Below are 25,133 nucleotides of genomic sequence, written 5' to 3'. Positions count from 1 at the left end.
TGGGATATGTGGCCCTAGCATGGACTCATAGTACAATTATACCCATTCCCAAGCTTGGCACTGACAAATTTCGTCCTATCTCCCTCACCTCCTGTTTCTGCAAAGTATTTGAACGTATTCTCCTCTCACGCCTTATGTTCCGGCTGCAAGATAAGCTTTCATCTAGAATATACGGCTTCCTACCCCAACGAGGAACACATCATTGTCTCATGGAGCTCTACACTCGTCTCTCCCCAACCAGTGTTGTAGCCTTCATTGATTTGAAAAGTGCATTTGATGTTGCAAATAGAGACATTATTTTAGACCAGCTTATTGATTTTGGAATCAAGGGAAACCTTTTGAGGTGGATACGTGGATATCTTCGAAATAGAGTCTCTCGTGTGCTGTTTAAGGGAGCATTGAGCACTGCAAAGGAACTTGAACTTGGTACTCCACAAGGGGGAGTACTTAGTCCATTTTTATTTAATATCCTTCTACATTGCCTTCTTTCCTGATACTGCTAACACAACCATCACTTGCTACGCAGACGATATTTGCATTCATTCAACCTCCCCAGATTACTTGCAACGCTTCCTTTCTTCCTTCTACGAATCAGCATCCTCCTGTAGTCTTATCATCTCTCCATGAAAAAGTAGAATCTTCTCCCCAAGGCCAGCAAGGAATCTACCAGAATTTACTGTGGGGAACAACATTGTACCTTTACGCACACAATATATTTATTTGGGAGCGCCAGTGTGAATTACATCATCCATTCCAGCTAGACAGAGAGTACATCCCATTGTTCAAGATCTGCTGGCCCAGTTACAGCGACGCCTGACTCCTCTCAAGTGGCTTACTAATTATTCTGCAGGAGTATCTATCCCAGTTGCCAGAACCATATATATTGCTTTCATCCGCTCAGTGATAGATTATCTTTCCCCTGCACTATGTCAACTCTCCAGATCAACTCTACAGCCGCTTGAAAAATTCCAGACCCAAGCAATGAGATTCATTCTAGGTTGTCCAGCATCCACTAGAATTGTAAACATGCAACACGAACTCCGTCTCCCTCCATTCGTTGAGAGAATATACTCCAATGTCACCTACTTCAGTATCAAATGCCTGTATTACTCTCACCTGTCTCCTCACTATTCAAACATCATCAGAACTTCTCTCGATCTAGATGCACCTCGTCCACACCTACGACAGGGGGGACGTACACTAGTTAGTACTGTCTGTTCAAGCATTTGGGGGCTTGACATCAACATCGTGGCAGAGAACATAGATCATGGCCTTGCACCCTGGCAGACTCCTGTGCCAGCAATCTCTTACACTCCAGTCTCTAAGACTGACTTGCCTCAACTTCAACAACAATGTGCGTGCATTGGAGACCATCGACAGACTATCCTCATCCCTCAGTGTAGCCCATCACCTCTACACAGACGGCTCCCTACAGCAGGATGGCAGTGCTGAATGTGCTGTTTTCTCCCCCACTTTGGAACCCCCGCCAGAGGGCTGGACAGGCCGTCGCCTCCCAAAGTCATCAAGCTCCACGTATTGTGAACTAGTACATGGACTTCTAGATGCAGTTATTTTAATCACACGGACCAGAAACAACGGCCTGATCATCTGCGACTCACAACCAGCACTCCAAGCCCTTTCATCACATAAGCCAGCATACCAACCCCTGGTTACACAAATACATAGGCAATTAGACATGGCCAACATGAGCTCACTGGAAGTGCACTTCCTATGGATTCCCTCTCATGTGGGTCTTCTGGCTAACAACACCGTTGACCATCTCGCAAAGGCTGCCTGTCAACTGGATCCTCCAGATGCTGATGTTCCCAGTCCATCTCTCCTGTGCTGCAGAAAAATGGTGCGCCAAGCTGCTCGCTCACCTACTCATCATCGTAGTAATGCCGAGAGAGCCACCAGTGTATCAATACAGCATTATGATCACTTCTTTCCTCACCAACATGAGTATCGCCGCAGTGGACTCATGGTTCGTCAAAATAACATGGTTTGTGCGCGTCTTCGGCTGGGTTGGCGACCAGTTTGGCAGGTGGCTGAGAAAGATGGAGTTCCTCGCTTCTCCTCCTGTAGGTTATGTGACACACCCAACGCCAACACCCTGGAACACTATTGCCTGGAATGTCCACTTGTTAGTGACATATTACCCCAAAGACTCACAGTAGTTGATATGTTAAAAATTATTGACAGATAATAATTTGCTCGATGAGATCCTCTAAGCCATCCTCACTTTGGTGGATACTGAATAATCAGCTGTTTTGTAATACTAATTAAAGATAGGTACAACCTACCTACAAAATCAAACTAAATTTAATTTGTATTCCAAATGAATTCATTTGTATAACCTTTAATATATAGAAATGAGCAATATTATTTTTAATATGTACTAAATATCTGTTTATACTTTATTTTGTATTCCTTTGTATAACCTTCATTATGTGCTGTAGATGTAAACAATACTGTTTCATACATTCAACTTCCCTGTCAGATATATACTTAGCTATAGACTCCATTGTCCCCGACAGAAATTCAAATTTCGCGGCACATGCTACAGGTAGGTCAGGTGATCTACCGGCCTGCCGCTGGGTGGCAGGAATATGAACCATTACCGTTCTAGAACCAGATTTTTTCTGTCGCCGTATTGTAAACATACGTTTGCGGTACCTCCTGACTTGATTTTCGTGTTTCATCGCCATCGATCTTCTGGGCTGTCTTTTGCAGGGAAGTACTGGGTCTTTGGCTCGGCATACGCTTTTATTAACTTTTATTAACTTTTTAATGAATTTGGCTTCAAAAATTTCGAAGAATATATGACGTGTAACTACCGAAATTGTCGGTAGACACTCACATAGTTTGCAAGAAAGGGAATTATTAGTATTTATTCATTAATACGTGTAATAAGTGTTAGAATTGATTGAGGAAATATACTGACTTTCTACTTTAGGGAGTCCGAAAAGAATATAACTAGATACGCTTCCTTTAGAAGTTTTATTGGCTACTCGTACTAACGAGCAGTTAGAGTATTAACAGTACTAGTAGTGTTGCATCCTCATCACCTTCTTATTTCACAGAAACTTCAAATTCATAATTGCAATTTGAAGACAAGGGATGTAGCTCAAAATGCGAGCTATTAAAAGGTGAGAAGTGATTACAGTGTTCCCCATTGCAGTGGAGGGTGCATCTAAACGGCTCTGTCTCGCTCCCAGGTCTAGACCTCTTCCAAACTCACAAGCCCAGAGGAGAAGGAATGTCGAAAGCCGCACGGAGGTTTCAGAGAATCCCCACCGGTCGGGCGTCCCCTCGGCAGGTTCTGTAGTAGCGTCCCAGACTGCCAACGATAGCCGTTGGAAAGGCATCCTAAAACAGTGTTTTTCGTCATCCGATTCTTCATCGAAAGGGAAAAAAAAAAAAAAAAGTGGAGTTCTGACAAGCTATCGAGACCTTCTAAAAGAAAATCTCCAGCTTGGGATTCTAGCCCGGAAAGTTTTCCGGAGGACTATCCACCTGAGAAGAAGAAGAAAGATATTTATTCATCAAATCCTCCTTCCCCTAGATTGGATACGGAGAAAGAAGACGCCACTACGAAGATCCTAAGAGAAATGCAACAACAGATATCTTCGTTAATGGGAGTTTTCAAGAAGGATCCTCCCAGGAGAAAGGATCACTTCCTTCCCGTTAAGAAATCCCGTCCGATAGAAGTCTTTGACAGCTCGGACGAGGCCCCTGCCAGGCGCAAAACGCTGACAAGGCGAGAGGATTCTAAAGAAAGACCTGAAACTCCTACTAGGCGAGAAGCGCCTGAAGCGCCTGAAACAAGGCGCAAAGCGCCTGATGCGCCTGAAACGAGTGCCTGAAGCGCCTGAAACGAGGGGCAAAGCGCCTGAAACGAGGCGCAAAGCGACTGAAGCGCCTGAAACGAGGCGCAAAGCGCCTGAAGCGCCAGGAGCCAGGCGCTATGAACCAGGATCTTCATAGGAAATGGAGTTAGAGGCGGACCGAGAGGCTCCTCTTTGGGAATTTTTGCAGGATCAGTTTTCACCTGACAGGGTCTCTAGATGTCGCACAGGCGGCCATAGCCCTTGTCAGGATATGCCTGATACTGCGAAAGGTGAAAGACATTCGAGGCCTTCCCCTGATAGGGACAGGAGTTGTCGCACAGGCAGCCGTCGCCCTTGTCAGGATAGTCTTAATGCAAGTAAAGGCAAGAGCAAGATCGGCCTTCTCCTGGCGGGGACTCTAAGATGTCGCACAGGCGGCCGTAGCCCTTGTCAGGTTAGAGTTGGTACTGCTAAAAGCCCTTCACCTTACGAAAGGAGGCGCTCTCCTCCGGTTGCTCATTCTTCTCCCAACTTGATGGACAGGAAATGGAAGATAGATCGGAATTGGAAGCCAATAAGGGGGCAGGTCTCTCAGTTTATAAGACCTTAGAGACCTTTTTTATTGAGAGAATTAGTACATTACTAGTAAGAGGATATTAAAATCATCCCCTTCTAAAAAATAATGCAACCAACCATTTATAGAAAGAGTGGCAATCGTTTGGAAATTGAACAAGATTCGTACGAGCTCTCATTCATTGATTAGAGGCTCTTCCAGATAATAGAGGCGTAGAATACGGCCTTATCTCCAAGAGAATAAAAGCTTGAGAGATTCTCTTCAATCCTCGGTTTTCATTTGCGATCTCTTTCGACTAATACTAATTCGGGTTTATTGACGAAAAGAACGAAGAGAGTAAGATTTCCATTCTCTCTCTGCATCAGAGAGGAAAGAATGTAGTAAGAAGATTTGCTGTATACGACTACTGAATGACAAGTCATATACGCATACCATAGTTGCCTTTGTGGTTCGCTACGGAATTATCTATATCCTTACAGGAATTTCCTAGTAAGGACTTCGCTTAAAAGGTTTGTTACGACAATACCTACTCAGCTTCGGTATTTAACAAAGGTTGTTTGGCTTAAATATGCATTGTTGAGAGCTTCCTTAGGCTCGAGAATAATTTTATTATATTCCTTCATTGAATGGAGTAACTGGCAACTCAGGAAGAATGCAGCCAGGCAGCGAACGAGACGGCTGCCTGTCATTGTAAGCCAATACAGTACCATCGAGTTCTCGGTCATGAACAGTTGGTTACATCTCTCTCTCCTACGGGATCGAATGGTTAACCGTATCTTCCCCCTACAATCATGGACTTAGCCTCGATTTGAGGGGATTTATAGGCAAACATGAATAACATGGTATTCGTTTTGCTAAGGAGTTTTCAATAAAAAGATCCCTTGTAACCTTGCGGTAATGTTTACCGCAATGTAACAGGAATATAGAGGAATGAGACAACAATAGGAATTTATTGCAGTAGAGCTATATACATTATTTGATGCTCTCATGCTTACAGAAGCAAAATAATGGACTTGCTAACTTTTCGACATAGCGAGTTATTAATTGAAGGGTTCAGTAACCTCTCTGACAGCAGGCTCGGTAACGGCACGGTTCGTTCCTGATTTCGTTCCCCGTCTAACTGGAGGGGTGTTCGATCCCAAGGAGGGACGAAATGATTTTTTTCAAATCAATTTGACTAATTCCACAGCTCTCTCATATCTCAAGGAGCATCGAGAATCTCTTTGTTCGCCCATGTTCCCGTTAATAAGAGAGAACCTGTTTGGAACACACACAGAACGTAACGATCCTTAAGAGGTTTGCTGCACGATGTTGCACGTCCGTGAGAACCTTCTCGATCGACGATATAACTATTGACTTATGTCTAATCTTAGTTGGAAAGAGAGTTGAGGAAACCTGCGAGATGTCTTCATAGATCTCTTCGCAAGGTGGAAGACAAACAGGCTTCCTCTAGACTGCTTCCTTATTCTCGAACCAAGAGAGGTAGCAATATACGCCATTTTTAGTTTAAATGGGGAATAAACTTTAGTCTTTTTTCCCCTGGATATATAAATTCTTAATAGATATTAAGATAAATGGCCGTCAAAGGAAGAGAGGATGATACTTTATGCCTCATTTTGGCCTTAGAGAGGTTGGATTCACAGAAGTCACGTTCTTCTCACAGCATGTTTTGGAAGGCTTTTCCAAGTGAGTCTGGAGATTCTATAAATGGACCTTAACAACCTCTACACTCTAAGTCTGTCCACATCCAGACTGACCAGAAGTGGACATGAATGAGAGGATTTTCCAAGGTAAATGACAATAGTCATGGCCAAGACATAGAATTGCTGCAGATCGTGCTAGATGGAATGAGGAAACTGTCCTCTTCCGATACCTGTGAACCACATAGCGGTTTTTTCTTCCCTTTCAGAGGGAAGAATCACCTTTGTATATATCTGCTATCAAAGAATGCAGTAAAAGGCTATATTCTGTCTATACAAGGGGAATTAGAGATAGCAGAGGATTAAGATGATCGGGATCTTATACGATACCTCAATACGACAAGAGTAGGATATCATGTACTTCGAATGGGATCTTTTGTGGCCTCAGATTCCGTGTTCCGACAAGATGGAACTGCTCCTCATCAAACTTCTTTGAGAAATTTTTATGAGGGAATTCTTTGTTTCTCTTGGTCCCAAACGACCAAGAAGACAAGTGAATTTTTTGTGCACTAGAATCTCGCATCAGATTCAATGGAGACTCAGCAATGGGTTCTTGCCAGCATAGTATGTCTGGCAAAAGAACTAAAACCCTCTATTCCTGACCTAACGCTTTCAGATAGAAGTTTCGTTGCCCAGGCAGGGTACTTACGTTTCACCTAAAGAAGAAGAGAGGGTTTAAACGTTTGCCTACAAAGTCTTTGGGATGCGATGAGGGCTCGAAATGCTTCCCAGAAGGTATTCAGAGGGATACAATAAAGAGCTAGAAATCAGGAGTCCTCCCAATTTCAGCTCGGAGTCTCCTTCGACTTCCAAGGCCCTTCCCTTCCTTCGGACAAGGATAGGGAAGATTCTGCAATGAGGAACTTCATCAACAAGTAAGAAGAGATCTCGTTAGCAACAGAAGGATTCAAGAAGGATCCTCCTTGGAGGAAGACTTATCTCTCGTACTGTTCGATATCCTATCGTCTAATGGATGTAGCTGACTACAATCACCTCCCCTTGCTGGAGAGGACAAAAGCTCAAAGTGGAAGAATTTCTTCCACCCTTCTCCAATCTCCTGATAAACTATTGTGGAGGTTCAGGACTTTCGGACAATGTAGCGCCAACCAGGCGCCAAATGCCAAAACAGGTGTAAAAAACGCCAGAGGCAGACAGTTTCAAGGAACACTGTCACTGTCTGCTGAAGAGAAAGAGGGGGCCTCCAACCTAGCGCAGATGCGCCAGAGGCGAACAAATCGGACAGATAAGAGTGTCTGATGTGGACATCGCCAGACATCCTCGAGACTCTACCAAGCTCGAAGCTCCAGCAAGTGGAGAGGAGTCAGCCAGGCGCCAAGCGCCAAATAGCGCCAGTCTGGAGCCAGGCGCGAGGCGCCAACCAGGAATCAGGCAAAAAGCGCCTTCCAGGAGCTAGACGCCAACCAAGCACGAGGCGCCAGGCAAGCGCGAGGCGCCAGGCAGGTGCAAGGCGCAAGGCGCCAGCCAGACGCCAGCCAGGCTCTAGGCTTCATCCTGAAGAGATCCATTTCAAAGAAAGCCCTGGTCTTCTTTGAAACAAGTGTGATCGCTAAAGCACTTCATGAGTAACTTGATGATTCCTTCAAACAGCTGAGAATTAAAAGCGCATGAAGTGCGAGCTTTTATGAATTCTTGTTCTTTCCAGAACAATATGTCATGAGGACATATTAGCTGTCACTTACGGGAGATGCAACTCTGTGGTTGACTTCCCATTACACGAAGGAGGTCAAGTTGACCTACGAGAGATCCTTCTCTCTTGGTTATACGTGTCTACGGATACACTGCTGGGATAGGGAGCCGACACTGATCCTTAACTAGTGAGTTAAATTTATTTAACGTGGTGTTTTTTCTTTGGGTTGTTTGAAAGGAGTTTGGGGATAACTCTTTTTCAAATTAAGCACTAACCCTCGTGTTAGGATCAGGTGATCGGGACCGGTGTTGTGCTCTTTAATTATGCCACTAGGCATAGGTGTATTGTCATGTAAGTGGATAAGACCCCATTGACAAAAGACCATTAGATTCTGTCGAGTAAGTGGATAAGACCCCATTGACAGATCTACAAGAACTCTTAGCCATAGGTCACATCCTCGCTGAGGCTCTTGGGACGAAGCAGACTCCTAGCTATAGCTAGGAAGTCAACCCTTCGTCTAAACACATAGGAACCAAAGTTTTATTTATCTATTACCTACAACGTATGTTGTTTACCTGTCTAATCAGTAATTAGCTGTCTCTTACCCTCCACCAAAGGTGCCAATCAGCTAAGTATATATCTGACAGGGAAGTTGAATGTATGAAAATGATATTGTTATTGTACAATAAAGTTTCATACATACTTACCTGGCAGATATATACAATTAAATGGCCCACCCAGCCTCCCCTCAGGAGACAGGTGGAAGAAAAAATCTGGTTCTAGAACGGTAATGGTTCCTATTCCTGCCACCCAGCGGCAGGCCGGTAGATCACCTGACCTACCTGTAGCGTGTGCCGGGAAATTTGAATTTCTGTCGGGGACGACGGAGTCTATAGCTAAGTATATATCTGCCAGGTAAGTATGTATGAAACTTTATTGTACAATAACAATATCATTTTTAATATGTAGTACACTTAAATGTCTGTATATACTTTATTTTTTTTATTCTTTAGGCATAACTTAATTACAATGTAGATGTAAACAATATTACTGTATTACCACATACTCAAATGTCTGACGCCAATGGGCGCAATAAATTGATTAAAATAAAATTCTCTCTCTCTCTCTCTCTCTCTCTCTCTCTCTCTCTCTCTCTCTCTCTCTCTCTCTCTCTCTCTGAAAAACCAAAAATACATAAACACATACGTACTACTATACAAGATCTTAGCAGCGATATATAGCCTACCAACTGCGAAACTCTCTCTCTCTCTCTCTCTCTCTCTCTCTCTCTCTCTCTCTCTCTCGAGACGTTGTCAAACGAAACAAACAGATCGTCCCTCCATAAACTTTATATAAAAAAAACACAACTCAGGTCATTATGAAACATAGGCTACAAGCAGAGGCGATAAGAGCAGTGGCAAAGATATATACAAATGATGTAACCAATCTATGCCTCAAAAATTAGAAAAAAAAGGTTAAATGTAGTTAATAAAATGACACAAAAACGTGGCAGAAAGAAGGGAATGAAAAGGCAAATTAGTAATGTACAGAAAATATAAAGAAGACATTAGAGATGAAGTGTGGTGTAAGACGACACTGAAAATAAGAAAATAGAAAAAACAAATAAAAAGGCTGACCAGTAGGGCCACACTATTTAGGCACACTAGGATAAAACAAAAACAAAAAATATATATTAAAAGAAGATAGAAAATATTCGCGCTGAGAGGAAAGAAAAAATGAAAACTTATAGAACATTTTGTAATCTACTCAACAGAATAAAAGAAGAAAGAAAATATTGGGCTGTGAGGAAAAAAAAATAAAACTTAGAACATTTCTTACTCTAACTCAGATTTTAAACCAGATCTACTTCAGCTTTGCACATTGCCACTTCACCAAGAAAGTAAAAAAAAAAAAAGAAGAGGAATTAAGAGTTAATTATACTCTTAATTTGCAGATTACTGAGGGGTGGGGCAGGGAGAGGGAGAAGTTGAAAAAGGGGGAAATGTTCTAAAAGAATTGTGATATATTACGAAGAGACGAGACTTAAAACACGAAGGAAGGAGGAATGAAAGAAGGAAGGGAGGAGGAGCAGGAGGAGCCGTTGCAAAGGAGAATCCCCCTCATTACTACTGTAAGTATAACAACAATAACAATACCACATGTTTAAGGTGGGCATCCTGGGCATCTTTCTTGCATTATATTTACGGGTAAGTCAGCCTCCTGTTGTACCCTAGGGCATCATGCTGCCTTTTTTCTTGGCCTTCCCCCCTGGCAGGGTATTCGGGGTAAGAGGGCAGGTGGGGCTGCCCCCCAACCTAAATGTAGTAGTTAGTAGCAGCCTAGTGGGCATTTAGGAGGGCACCTTCCCCTGTATTCAGTGTAAAGGGGCAGGTGGGGCTCTGCCCAGGGGCTAGCCCCCTAACTGTAGGGGGGTATTTCTACAGAAGCACTCCGCACGGACTGCAAGGAAAGTAACCACGAATGTGACATCCACTAGGGATTGGGGCGTCCAATGTATTTCGCTGTGTTTAGTACTGGCCCCTGGGGGTTTAATTACAGTCGTCCGAATAAATATTACTTAAAATTCTTGTTCAGTAGGTAAAACTGCATAGAAAAACCGCAACTGCCATAGTCTAGGCCGAAAGTTATCACGGCTGGCCACCCTCTGAAAAAGTACTTTTAACACGTCCTGACACTGGAGATGGTCATCAGTCACGAGTTGTTGTTGGTGAGAGAAGGAGCTAAAGACCTCTACTCTCCTTTCGAAGTAAGTATTTAAACTCCAGAGTTAGAAATTAAGGCCATATTTTAAGATCTAAACAGAGGATAATGAAAAGGGTGGCCAACGCAGTGCAAACTTCACCTAAACGCTTTCGAAATTTTTACTTACTGTTTCAGTATGATGACTTGAGTCTTGATGTACAAAACCATTGTTGATTTTCCCATGATGTTTTACATCACGGAGTGACTCGTGCCTACCTCAGCAAGAGTGTTACACAATAAAATAATGCTATTTTATTGGCTGTATCATTAAGACATCCCACCATATAACATGGTGGCAGCAGAGGCAACCTTCAAGAATGAATACAGTAAGAGTCTGCAACAGATTATGAAGATAAGTGGCAAAAGTTGATGTATAAAATCCGACAGCGTCATCTCCCCAGGCAAGTTGTTTTGGTGGGTACAGACCTTCCGACAGCCAACACTTTCGACATATAAATGTGAAGGATTGCGATCATCATGAGGATATAACTTGGTTCCAGGTATGATCATTCAAGTTTGCAACATACTGTGCAGTGATCATAGACATTAAGAGTAGCCTATGCAACTGCCGAATCATCAAGGATACCGCCACACGGTGCCGTTTTGAGTTGCCGATGCACGATGATTACCCGAGACGTTTGTTAAGAAGCCGATGTACGATGACTACCAATGTGTGCTAGAATTGCTAATACTGCCAGGCAGGATGAAGTTTTTATGTAGCTGTCATAATTAATGAACAACAGTTACTGTGTTTATTGAGTGATAATTTATGCCCATGTTTAGTAATGAAAGAGATGTGATTGATATCCTTTTTATGATCTTTGAATGATACTGCCATAGGTGCCATAGCCTAACTAGCCTAACCTACATGATTTATATTTTTTTATGGTTCTTGAATGATACTGACACAGTACCATAGATTAACTAGCCTAACCTGTTTAGAGGTCTGCTGTTACTCAGTCTGCCTTTTATCTTGAAGATATATAATGTAAGCTGGTATTGCCATTATTGCTGCTGTCCTGCGAAGATTTATTCTCATTTGTGTTGATGCCTACAAAAAAATAAATTGCAGTGTGTCAATATTAATGTATGTATGATAGCAAGGTCATGATATTTTTTATACAATTGTATTATGTATCTCTGCTCAGAGTTTGAGGAGTTGTAGAGCAATGAACTTAGGTTCTTCTGGAGAATAGGATATAAGTTGAGATTATGAAAATTTGCTGAAGTAGTTTTCATGTAAAAGTACTTAAGATAAAACAAATTTTTCTGTCTTTCTGAATAAGTGTGCTTAAGCAATTATACTACCAGTGTGGAAATGCCTAAATTGGATTGGTCACAGGTGGACCAAGTCAGTGCTTTTAATGAATGGAAGGATTTCCTTGAAAGCTACTTATTTATCAATAAAGTTGAAGCTGAAAACCAATGGCACTATATAAAGCTTTGTGCTGGGTCACAAGGAAAGCAGTTATGGGATTCTTGGCAGTTGACTGATACTCAAAAGAAAGATCCAGATGTTATTTTTAGGAAATTTGCTGATCATCTGGTAGGCACACAGAATAAATGGGTGATGAGGTTAGAGCTGGCTTTGATGTCTCAAGGTGAGTCAGAATCAGTTGAAGATTATGTTTGCTGGTTAAAGGCAAAGGCCAATAGCTGTAGTTTTCATGTGAATACTGAGGATGAACAGATAACATTCCAACTGATAAAAGGGAATCAAGTGGTCAGAAGCACGAAGAAAGATGATATCTAAGGGGATGCTTTAAACCTTAATGATGCTATTGAGACCACAGAATTTCCAAGCAACACTCTCAAATACTTCATTTGAGAAAAGCACGTCCTTGAATGCTGTCAAAAGAGAACGAAGCCATCCAGTGCAGCAGAAGAGCTGCAGGTATTGTGGATTCCATCATCCTCCAAGGAGATGCCCTGCCTATGGGAAGAAGTGCTGGAAATGCAGTAGAATGAATCAAAAGCAGTAGAATGAATCATTTTGAGGGTGTCTGTCAGAATATAAAAAGTCGTTCACTGTCCCGCCGACGAAGCATGTCAAGGGCCAGGTCCAAGGAAAGGACCAGAGAGACATGTGGAAAAACCCAAGTACACAGGAACCAAGTGACTGAAGAAGATAAGGAAATCCATTTTGATGACACGCCATTGAATTGTGGATCTATAGACTTGTCAGAAGTAAATGTAGCTGCCATTACTAATTCAAAAGGGGAACGACAAGTAATTATGGCTAAACTAGATATCAAACCCCCTAACATTTTAAGGAAAGGGACACTCAAGGTCAAGGCCGATACTGGATCCATCGGTAACATCTTACCTATAAGATGTCTCAGACAGATGTACCCAAACACTAATGGAAATTTTACAGGGTTACCGAAGCCAACTTTGGCTAAACTTACAGCCGTGAATGACACAAACATTCGTACATATGGAACTATAGAAATACGAACAAGTCTGGATGTGTCCCCAGTTGTCGATTTACTTTTTTATGCTTGTAATACCAATGGACCAGCAATTCTGTCATGTGATGCCTGTGAGAGACTAGGAATTATCGCTATAAAGGAAAGCAAGAATATATCGAGCGTCAATGAGGAACATGAAAACTCGAGGCCTACTCCTATACCTGATGTACAAGCAATGTGCAATTTGTACCCTAAATGCTTTGGAGATATTGGTGAGATGAAAGGTGAATACCATATTGAGTTAAAACCCCATTCTTGCCCTGTAATTGTTCCGCCTAGAAAGTACCCAATTCAGTTAAGAGATGAGATAATTGCAAAAATACAAGAGTTGGAAACTATGGGTGTTGTGAAGAAGTGCCCAGAGGGTGAGACGTCTGAGTGGATACATGCATTAGCCTTTACGAGGAAGACTTCGGGTGAATTGGGGGTATGTCTTGATCCTAAGCACCTGAATGTTGCACTAAAGAGGACTTATCATAAGATGAGATGGCACACAAGATGTCAGCAGAAAGTGTCCTTTATTCAAAGTTGGATGCCAAAAATGGCTATTGGTCAATCAAGCTTGATGAAGAGAGCAGTAAACTTTGCACTTTCCAGAGTCCAGCTGGGAAGTATCGTTTCCTCCGCCTGCCTTTTGGACTCAGTGTTTCACAAGATATTTTCCAGTGTCGGATGGATAAGATTCTTGGAAAAGTAGGAGAGGGAGTAATTGGTATAGCCGATGACGTTGTGGTTTATGGAAGAGACATACAGGAACATGATTATAATCTTCATAAGCTACTGAAGGTGGCCAGGGAAGAAGGCCTTGTTTTTCGGGCTGAGAAATGCCATGTGCGACAACAAACCATTAATTTTTACGGTCTTGTATGGTCTAAGGATGGCATGCAACCAGACCCTGCGAAGTGCGATGAAATCAATCGACGACCCCCTCCATCAAGTGTGAGGGAACTACAAAGTTTCTTAGGACTTGTACAGTACTTAAGCCCTTTTTACCCCTGATGGCAGAGAAAACTAAGGTTTTAAGGCAGTTACTCAAGAAGGAAGTCCCATAAGATGATAAAACAAGTCCTGTTACTCTTGAAGTAGATGCCTCACAGCATGGGCTGGGAGCTGCTCTGATGCAAGATGGGAGGCCAGTTGCTTTTGCCTCAAAGTCCCTCACCCCAGCGGAATGACGATATGCTAATATTGAGAGGGAGATGCTTAGTGTTGTTTTTGCACTTAAACATTTTCATTGTTTTGTATATGGTAAAGCTGTTACTGAGATTAGTGATCACAAACCGCTGGAAAGCATTCATCTCAAGCAACTCAGCCAGGCTCCCCCAAGGCTCCAACGCATGTTACTCTGCATTCAGTCATATGATGTCACCATTAAGTACAAACCAGGAAAAGACTTAGTTTTTGCAGATTATTTATAAAGAGTCCAGCCATCGCCTGGAGCAGAAGTCCAGCTGGAACAAGCCGTTCATCTCATACAGATCTCGCAAAGACAGTTAGAAAAAGTCAAACAAGCTACAGGCCAAGAATATGAGCTCTCCATACTCCGAGGGCAAGTGACAAGTGGTTGGCTTGAGTCAGCCAATAGTCTGCCAAAAGCGATTCACCAATATTTTTCGGTGAAGGATTTCTTGTCTGTTGAAGATGGTGTTATATTCTTTGGAGAACATCTATTAGACCCTCCATCAATGAAGACTGAATATTTGAAGAGAATACACTAAAGACATTTAGGAATCTCTAAAAGCCAGGCCAGAGCAAAGGAATGCCTGTATTGGAATGGCATGTTTAAGGATATTGCTGAACACATAGGTGATTGCCGGGAATGCCTGTTAAATGCCAGAAAATACCCAAATGAACCTATGCTGAAACATTCAACCCCCAGTCTTCCATGGCAATTTATTTCCACAGATCTTTTTGAATGGGATAACCAGAATTTTATCATTGTAGCTGACAATTTCAGTAAAATGCCTTTTATTAAGCAGCTACGCCAAGATACCACATCGAGAGCCATCATAAATTTTCTGGAAGAACTTTTCAGTATCCATGGCCCAAGCCAGATCCTGTACTCCAACAATGGACCCCAATATTCATCTGCTGAATTCAAGAGATTTGTTGAAGAATGGGATATTGTCCATATCACCAGTAGCCCAAGGTATGCTCAATCAAATGGATTTATTGAGAGGATGGTAGATGTAGTGAAAAATATTGAGAAAAGCCAAAATGTCTGGCTCTGATACCCACAAAGCACTACTAGCATACAAAGCATGCCCTCTTTCTAATGGAATGAAGAGTCCTGCAGAACTCTTATTCCGGAGGAAGATATCGAATAGCCTTCCTGTTGAAGTGGAGCCAACCCCTGATCTCATGGATCACCACTTCAAGCTACAGGAGACCAGTAACAATTCTAAAAGCAATTATGATCTTCATACACTTTCAGAGCCGAATGAGTTATTACCTGGCGTGAAGGTTCTTGTGCAAGATGGCAAAAATCCAGAACCCCGGTCATAAACGTTAATAACACCAAATGGTAGTGAAATAAGAAGAAACCAAAAGTTTTTGAAGGAACTTTCAAGGAATGTAGTAAAACAATTTACATTCATATTCCAGCTGATGACACTGATAGTGATGCAACTGTGCAAGATAACAACAAGGCACACCCTAAATCTGTCAGTTTTGATGAGCAGAAGAATATTATGTATCATCTACCTGCAATGCAGCCAGTGATGCCATCATCACCTGTTAGGCACCCCATAGCCTCTGTCCCAAGTGAAAGACCCAAACAAAACATTGTCAAGCCCATATGCTACTGAGAAGACATTTGAGTTAAATTAGAAGCACTACAGACAAAATGTTCACGCGTAAATGTTTTTTCATGATGCAGTGTATTCAGTTGTGAGTTATGTTATACAGAGTCGAGTTTGTTTCAGATTTTGATAGCATGTTTTCCCAAAACGAGTCAGTTGTGTCACATAAGAAAAATGTACTGTAATTTTCTTTTTATGAAAAGGGGGATGTTTCAATATGATGACTTTGTTTTGATGTACAAATCTGTTGCATAAGAAAAGTGTAATGTCATTTTTCTTTTTATGAAAAGGGAGATGTTTCAGTATGATGACTTGTGTCTTGATGTGCGAAACCATAGTTGATTTTCCCATGATGTTTTACATCACAGACTGACTCATGCCTACCTCAGCAAGAGTGTTACATATTAAAATAATGCTATTTTATTGGCTGTATCATTAAGACATCCCACCATATAACACAACTCGAAATATTTAGAAGATTGACGAATGTTGTTTCATTGTGCTGATTACAACTGCAATCTTCAGTAAGATCAATGAACGTTACATATATATGCTAACACTGTTCAAATGAGTGCTGGGAAGGCTGGGTAAGATGGTGGATTGTCCGTGGTTAGACCGGCCAGCCTGACGATAGCCGCCATAATGGATTTCAAAACTGCCTTGAAAAGATATTTTACGAAAAGCGTCACATGCTTATTTTAGTTCGTATGGGGCTTTCATATATCACATTATGTTGACGAAACTTCAATCTTCTGAATGGTATGCTTAACGTTGTAATTGTATTCTTGTTTCACCAATTAAATATAGAGTGAAAAATAACAATTTGTCGAAAATTGTATTTTTCCTAACTATACAAACCTGAGGTCCTTTAACAATAGGAATATACTTTCGGCGTAGCTGGAATTACGGCCGTTGAATCTTGAACAAGGTGGTTAGGCAGTAACTACCGTGCCTGCCCGGATGTAAACACTCCACTTTGCCTTTCGGCCCAGGTTCAGATTGAGGGGTGGCATGAGGTGGGCATATTTGTTAACCTCAGGTTTGCATAGTAGGGAAAAATACAATTTTCAACAAATTGTTATTTGTTCCGATACGTAATACAAACCTTTCGGTCCTTTAACAATAGGAAGACTCACTGATTGGTGGGAGGAATCTGAGTGAGCCTCTAGAACTGACTGGAGTTCTGCGCACCTAGGCTACTCCTGGTCGTAAGAGCGAGGAGGAGTGCCCTGCTGCCTCTGACAACTTGATTAGAGTATAGGAGCTGCGTGATGAAGAGTCAGACTTCTGGGCCTTTTCGAAATGAGTGAGGGATCGTGGCTCATCCAAAAAAGGGCTGTGAAGAATATTGGCATTGGAGACATTAATGCAAAGTTCTGGGAAGGGTTTGCATTACTGTCAGTCTCCTTCCTATCCTTGCTAGAGGAAGGACCGGGATTTCTTCTATGATTCTGATAAGAAACATGAAAAGGATGCTTATGTATAGGCTTACCGCATCAATCGTCCAACCAGCCAGTGTGAGTTCGAGTCCTATCCTCTACCCGAAGGACGAGGAATGGAGAAACGAGGCGTGGAAGGGGGAGAGCCAGTCCTCTCGCATCCTTCTTACCTCTAAAACTGGACACCATGGACAAGATGCAACTTGTCATGTCGAGGAGCTGGGTAAGCAAACACATCTTGCAAGCATCCACCACTGGTCCAGGGAAATGAGGTTCCAAGGACCTGTGGGCAATCCCGGAAGGAAAGAAGGATATGGTCGCGATGACCTATCCATCTTCATGTCCGACATATTCTTCGGAGTAATGTCCAATACCCATACTGGTCTATCCGTCTGCAGCGAAGTGTCTTGCGGTCTTGTATCCCACTGCAGCGAAGTCTCGCCGTCTCGTACCCCACTACGGCGAAGTCTCTTTGTCTCCGCAGTGGATAGGACACCGACACTCCATGGTGGGTGTCGATGGTTATGGGTACCGGAACACACTAGTAGGATGAAGTAATGATTGATCTGGAACAACCGAACTAAGTCCACAGCGTAGCTCGTGACAGTCTTGGACGCTTCGACAGCTGCCGACTGACTGCATTCTGTTGTGTGAGGCGATCTGCCCAAGCATCCGAGGCATAGTCACGTGACCCTCGCCTTTTGAAGGGTTATGCCGAGAGACCATACAAGTCGTCTATCTGTTGCCACTGATGCTGGAAGGCGAGATGATGATTCTCTCAAGGCATGTGGCCAACAGGCGAAATTCAATTGCCTTCTAGAGACCGAGGTCCCTGATGGCAAGACAGAAGTTCTCATAGTAGTTGAATCTCGGCTAAGGAGAAACAACTCTGTGCCGTTGAAGACGAAGGTGGTAGGTGAATGCAGACCTACGTCTTCACAGCCGAATCGAGAGAAGTAACTCTCAAGATTCTGAACTTAGAAAAGGCCCGCCGATGACACCAACCCGTGAAGATGGTTTAATCCCTGTGATTTACAAAGGACTGAAACCGCTAAACCACTACTTCATTGCTGTTCGGTGAGAAGTTGGAGTTGCAGTGAAAGCGGAGCGCTTTTCAGTAATGAAAACACAGGGATGTACTGCCTGAAGAACCGCTTCTCATGGGCTGAATCATCATCTTCTTCCCAAGTTATCCAGGGAGGACATCTATATACTTGGAAGTTGAGCTGGCAGGGTGGGGAACAGGCGATGTCTTCCGTTATACATCTACAATTCGGGGTGAACAATGAACAATTGCACACCTACGAATACAAGATATATTTAGAAGACAAACTCAGATGTCTGAAGAAATCATTCCGCATTATCGCAGCGGCAGGTGCGATGCAGCGGAAGACTAGGCTACAGACTTCTGTTACCGTGCGGTAAACAGAAAGATGATAGCGAGTCTATTGAGATATCTTTGTCAGAAAATTCTCGCAATGTCCAAGGCAATGCAGTAGAGGTGGTCATTCACGTATGTGAAAATTCCAGCCAACCAGAGACCTAAGTCTGTGATTGCCGGGCAGAGATTCGGTTCGGTAGTCAATCATTGTAGAGGAGAGAGACATAATCTGACCATGCTATCTCGGAGAGCCAGCTGGTACTGGGCTGCGGCAGGCAGACCAATACACCGCTAGCTCTCGCTCACTCGTCATCCTGAGTTGCCAAGTAATCCATTCCAAGAAGGAATGCGTTCGGCTAGAACCATCGAGCGCAAAAAAATACACTCAAGCATTTGCATTTAATCGAAACGGATTTCGGTGAATGCAAACGCTGAGGTGGTGTTCTTGTAACAATACCATAAGTATCTCAAAATCGAAACTGGTAACTCCTGGGAGGTTTGCCGGGCAGTCCCGAGTTGCAGTTCAATTAAGAAGATACTATTCGTCTCGGACACAATCCGTAGAGTTAACTACGGTATGTGCCTACAACTCGCACGATTCAACTGATAACAGAAGCATGTCACGAGGGCAATATACGTAGTATATTTGTAGGTTCCTGGGTCTATCCTAAATTCTCTTCCATTCGAGGAACAAGAATAAGGACTGGAAGCCGACACCCTTCATTCTCTAATGAAGAGAGCAAAAAAGTTTTCCCCAAAGTAAGACTTCTATGGTGATAACAGGATACCGAAGACGATAGTTCAAGCCAAACTGGATGTTCCGCCCCGTTCTTCTCTAACCCGGGGTTGGCTGTCTACTGAGGCGAAGGACCGTCAGATCCATCCAGGCTAAGCCCTTCCCGAGATATTCTTCCTTCAGCATCAGTGCTTTTCTCGAACGCTAGAAATTCCCGGAATTCGAGCATTCGGCAAGATTCCCGATTATCGTAGTAACAATTATCTGGGATTCTCGTCTCGCCCACTGTGGACCGTGGTTTCGCCCAAGTGTTTGCAGATCGTAGAAGACCAGAACACTCGGAGAATGCTAGAAATTCTGAAGAACTCTAAGCACTCGGCGAAACCCCCACCGAATTCGTCAGACGATCATCGGGTGGTGGTCCTCCCGATTCCCGTAGAAATCGAGGATGGGGCAAGATCCTTCCTCAACAACTGGGACTTCCATCCAGTAGGACCCGAAGGTCCCCCCAGGAACGCATTCCCCGACATGGAATCCTACGGAGAATGCTCTGCAGGATCCCTCCCCTTCCCTTCTCAGCTGTAGGGAGAGAGAGAATGGGGGAGGAAGATTGGATACTCGCTCGCCAGCAGAACTAGCAGTTGGAGAAGCGAGTACGAGCAGCCATCACTGTGCGGTGATGGCCGCGCAGTCTAGGAAAATGTTACCGTCTGGAGAAAACGTTTTCCCGAGGAGGGTTACGAACTTGTACTGTAGGCTAAACGTCTGCCACCACCGTGACCGTCGTCTGGGTGGGGCTGAGTGAGCACCTGACAGGAGAGAGCCGATACGCGTCCCAGTCCTCGTCGAGGTTGAAACCTCTCAAGAGGACTGAAGGGGGAGCCCACCCTGGTCTCTGAGTGCGTGGTCCAGACGGACCGTCACGTAAACGGCAGTGATGGTCCCTCCGAGAGTCTGGGAAGCGTCATTCGTCCTCGCCAGCCCCCCACGATCTCCTCCAACCACTTGAGCGAGGATCTGTTGGTCCCAAGACCGAACCAGGACCGTGGCTGGACCGTAAGAAGTGCATTCCTCACGGTCACTCCTGTTCGCCTCGTTCCTGCCGGTGTAGCCTGAGGAGGTTGAAGGGACAGGTGAGGGAGACCTGATGCTCCTACCCTGCCTACTAGCAGAACCAGTAGGCTGGGAGGACTGCAGCCGATCACCAACCCACGGTGGCGATCGAGCTGCAGGTCTGGACCAGCGGCTTCTTGTGGAGAAACGCTGGACCAAGGAACGGAGCGTCGGTCTCTCATGTCAGGGGAGCTGTTGCGAGAGCTCCTCCCCTGCCTACCAGCAGAACCGGTAGGTTGGGAGGACTGTAGGCGATCATCAACCACGGTGACGATCGAGCTGCCGGTCTGGACCAGCGGTCTTCTTGCGGAGAAACGCTGAACCAAGAACGGAGCGTCAGTCTCTTCAGGAGAGCTGCTGGCGATCGGGCTGCACTGGTCGAGCAGATCTCCAGGGGAGAGCGGCTAGACCGAGAGCAGCGGCGGCAGTCCCAAGCGTCAGAAGAGCTGCTGCTGGTTCCCCTATCCGTCCGGTCCCGGTGGGAGCGGCGGTCAGGGGGACCGGCAGATCCCGAGCGTCAGAAGAGCTGCTGCTGGTCCCCCTCTCCGCCCGGTCCCGGTGGGAGCGGCGGTCAGGGGACCGGCAGAGTGCGCTGTCGCGATGGGAGCGAAGCCTGTCCTCACAGCGCGTCACGCCGCTTGGTCCAAGCGACCAAGGGGACCACTTCCTCGCCTCAGCCCGTGGCTGGTCTGGGACCGTCACGTCAACCCTGGGTACCAGCGACTCGCCACGAGAGCAGTTGCTGGCCTGGTGGGAGTCACTTGGGCGACTCCCACCAGTCTTCCGCTCCGTGCCTGGATCCTGGTGCCGAGCGAACTCGGTTGCCTGGGTCTTGGCTGCACGGTCACCTGCAGGTAACCGTACCCTCGGTACCTCTTGCGAACGAGAGGTCGAGGCAGAACCTCTGGCGCCAGGAGAGGAAGTACCGGTATTAGCCGGTACCCCTCCGGTCCCCGTCATCTTCTTCCTTGCAGAAGGAGAGACGGGCCCTGTTCCCGAAGGAACAGGAGGACCATTGGAAGCCCCAACTGTCCCACCGGAGTGGGACAGACCCTTAGAGGTCTCTGAACAAGACTTCTTAGGGGGGGAGGAGGCTACCTTCTTATTCTTCGGCTGGAGGGCCTCAGAAGTCGAAGGGGAAGAGGCGGCAGAAGACGACGGCGACGCCTTTCTCTTCTTCCCAGACTTCCTCTTCGCCAGTTCCTCAGGACAACCAACAGGTCCTCCATTCAGGATGGAGTTGGGGCAGTTGCCGAAGCAACACGGCCCAACTGTACCTGTCCGGAGGGACCTGCGGGAGTAGCAGTGGAGAAAACGCTTCCTCGAGGAGGGCTACGAAACTCCTACCTGGCAGGTAAAGCGTCTGCCACCCCCGAGACCGTCGTCTAGGTGGGGCTGTCTCCGAAAGAAAAGGATTAATTAAAAGAGGGCTGGATGGCCCGCCTCCACCGCTCTCTGTATGCATGGACCCGCGGGAACGTCATGTCAACCCTAGGCACCAGACGATCACTGCGAGAGCGATCGCCTGTCTGGCGAGAGTCACCCAAGCGACTCCTACCATCTTCCGCTCCGTGCCTGGGTACTGACACGGGGAGTGAACTCCGCAGTCTGGACCCTGGCTGCACGGTCACCTGTAGGTGACCGTAAACTCGGCAACGCTTGCAAGCGGGCGGCCGAGATGGTTCCCGGTCCGGAGGTGGAACCTTCGGAACTGCGAGAGGAAATACCAGCAGTGGCCTGTATACCTTCATGGTCCCCATCTGCTTCCTCCCTGAGGAAGGAGAGATGGGGCCCGTTCCCGAAGAAAGGGAGGACCAGCGGAAGACCCACCTGTCTCACCGGAGCGAGACAGACCCTTAGAAGTCCCGTGACATGACTTCTTAGGGGGGAGACCACCTTCTCTTAAGGCAAAGCCTAAAAGTTGAAGGGGGGGAGGCATGAAGGTATAAGATCTCAAAGAGGAGGATGATGACACTTGACGAGCTCTCTTTCTCTTCGGTTTCTCCTTCTGCCAGACATCTACCATCAGGAGTAGATAACCTCACAGGGCAGGGCGATAGGTTCGTCCAGTGACATAACTCCCGGGTAGTACAGGCGGTCCCCGGGTTACAACGGGGGTTCCGTTCTTGAGACGTGTCGTAAGCCGGAACATCGTCAAAAATCCTAAGAAAAATGATATTGTCATGATACAATAAAGTTTCATACATACTTACCTGGCAGATATATACTTAGCTATAGACTCCGTCGTTCCCGACAGAAATTCAAATTTCGCGGCACCCGCTACAGGTAGGTCAGGTGATCTACCGCGCTGCCCTGGGTGGTAGGACTAGGAACCATTCCCGTATTCTATCAGATTTTCTCTCTTCCACCTGTCTCCTGCGGGGAGGCTGGGTGGGCCATTAATCGTATATATCTGCCAGGTAAGTATGTATGAAACTTTACTGTATCATGACAATATCATTTTCATACATTCAACTTCCCTGACAGATATATACTTAGCTGATTGGCACCCTTTGGTAGAGGGTAAGAGACAGCTAACTACTGAAATAGACAGGTAAACAACATATGTTGTAGGTAATATATAAAAAACCTTGGTTCCTACCTGATTAGGCGGAAGACTTCATGGCTACTGCCTAGGAGTCTGCTTCGCCTCAAGAGCCTTAGCGAGATATTGATCTGTGGCCAAGAGTTCTTGTGGGTCTGTCGATGGGGTCTTATCCACTTACTCAGCAGAGCCTAACTGGCATTTGTCAATGGGTGCTAATCCACTAACCTGACAACATGCCTTATTCAAGCAGCACGACACCGATCCGATCACCCGATCCTAACACCTGTGTTAGTTCTAAGATTGTCAAGAGTTATCCCCGAACTCCTCACAAACAATCAATAACTCGAATCACACATAAATCACGCAAACATTAAAGTACAAAAAAAAAAAAAAAAAAAAAAAAAATTTTGTACCCCTCTTCTCGTCAGATACAACCCGAATTCCTTACTGAGCAATAGTGACGGCCGCCTGTGCGACATCTAGCACTCTTGCCAGCAGAAAGTCAAGAACATATCTAACAAGAGGGTTACGTACGTATAAATAATTTAAGGATCGGTATTTGCTCCAAGACCCAGGACCGTATCCGCTGACACAAACGGACCGAGAGAAAAACATATTGCAATACACCCCCTGAACACCTGAACTAGCCCTGGTCACTTACCAGCCCGAACCATCATTTATTAAAAATTTACCAAATCTTTGGTTAAAATAAACGATCAGTGTTGCCAATCTCCTGGCAAACACCCTCGTTACCTAGTTACCAGCCCACCGCTAGTAGCCCTGCCTCACGGGCCGGTCACACCTGCCCTCTCACGCCAATCACTTATCGTTCGCGGTGGAGTACAGATGTATCCACAGCGAACTCCTTTTTGGTCTTGCCCGGCCTTCATTTGCACCTTTGATTTGATTGATTTTGGTGACGAATTACGCATCCCTTTGGATTACGGTTGGATTGCTCTTAATACCTTGTCATTAGACATTGATTCTGCAAAGGAAGAAACAACACAGGCTACGACAACGACTACTGCATCCTCGGCCACGACATCACAGAAAACGACGAGCGGCAGTTCAACAACGTATCGTCTTTGCCAACAATGCCAGAAAAGGATGAGTACCCTATGACACGATAGTCATTCCTTATGCGTAAATTGTAGGCCTGTTCAATATAATGTAAAGACCAGATGTTTGGAATGTCAGGAGTGGTCTTTGGACCAGATGTTAGGGTATCTCAAACATAGGAAAGGTCTCGTACTAAGAAGTAAGTGTAGGCAGGAAGAGACTAACGTAGATCAAGATAAAGACTTAGAGACAGTGCTCTTTAAGAGACTTGAGAGTAGGCTGACATCGAGTATGACATCTCCGTTACCGATTTTATGTAAAGATTATGTGAGGATAGATCGAGCAATAGGGATACTGAAATTACTAATCGTTCTTTTCCAGCTCCCCTGCCTGTTCCAGAATCAGCCCTAACCGGTGCTGGGGGTTATGGGGATCCGCAAGCCCACAGGGCAGGATCCGCCGTCCCCCCTGGCGCGGAGCAGGCAGTGTTGGCAGCAGATTCCCCTTCCCTCGATGTGTAAGTTCTCAGGATGATAAAAACTTAGGTCAGATATAGACGAGTAGGGATAATAGGCTACATAGTGTTTAGTTTAGGAAGAGAAGTGCAGGCTTCTTCGGGTCGGTTTTCTATTAAAAGTAGTAGTTTTTAGAGGCACAGTGTCCTTAGAGCATCTTTAGGCTTTTTCCTGCTTCGAGTTCCTAGCATCAGAAGCTTTTAGGCCATGGTTGGTCTTTCAGATATGCTCCTTCGTCTTTAAGGTTTCTTTCCTCTACGTATACGATACGATAATTGTTAATATCAACTAATTCTCCGTTCAATGCATATTGACTTACGATATTCAGTATGGAGAGAAATCGAATAAAATTAACTACGGTTAGCCTAGTGTTCACGATGATATATCGTATGCATATTCAGTAGCCTAGCCTAACCTAAAGTATTCGCTGTACAACATATCGGTAGTTATTTTTATATTGGCTAACGCTGTAGGCTCAAGGCATTCTTGACTTCGGATAATTCAGTACAGGTGTAATTGAAAACGAACGAGAATCCGATCTGAGGATAATTAATA

At 44.8% G+C, this 25,133-nt stretch overlaps 1 long non-coding RNA gene and 1 pseudogene across 1 annotated transcript in view; both read left to right on the top strand.

The window, feature by feature from the left end:
* The first annotated feature begins 209 nt into the window (after nt 1-209).
* LOC135199035 (uncharacterized) lies at nt 210-2,206 on the top strand (annotated as a pseudogene).
* A 7,664-nt stretch (nt 2,207-9,870) lies between these two features.
* LOC135199358 (uncharacterized) overlaps nt 9,871-25,133 on the top strand; it is a 30,272-nt gene continuing 15,009 nt past the window's right edge. Inside the window, exon 1 of the long non-coding RNA XR_010311055.1 lies at nt 9,871-9,959. This is a non-coding gene — a long non-coding RNA (uncharacterized LOC135199358). The remainder of the gene's footprint in view (nt 9,960-25,133) is intronic.

This window comes from Macrobrachium nipponense, chromosome 25 (assembly GCF_015104395.2).
Source record: "Macrobrachium nipponense isolate FS-2020 chromosome 25, ASM1510439v2, whole genome shotgun sequence".
In the NCBI taxonomy this organism is placed as follows: domain Eukaryota; kingdom Metazoa; phylum Arthropoda; class Malacostraca; order Decapoda; family Palaemonidae; genus Macrobrachium; species Macrobrachium nipponense.
This window is presented reverse-complemented; position numbering and strand designations above follow the sequence as displayed.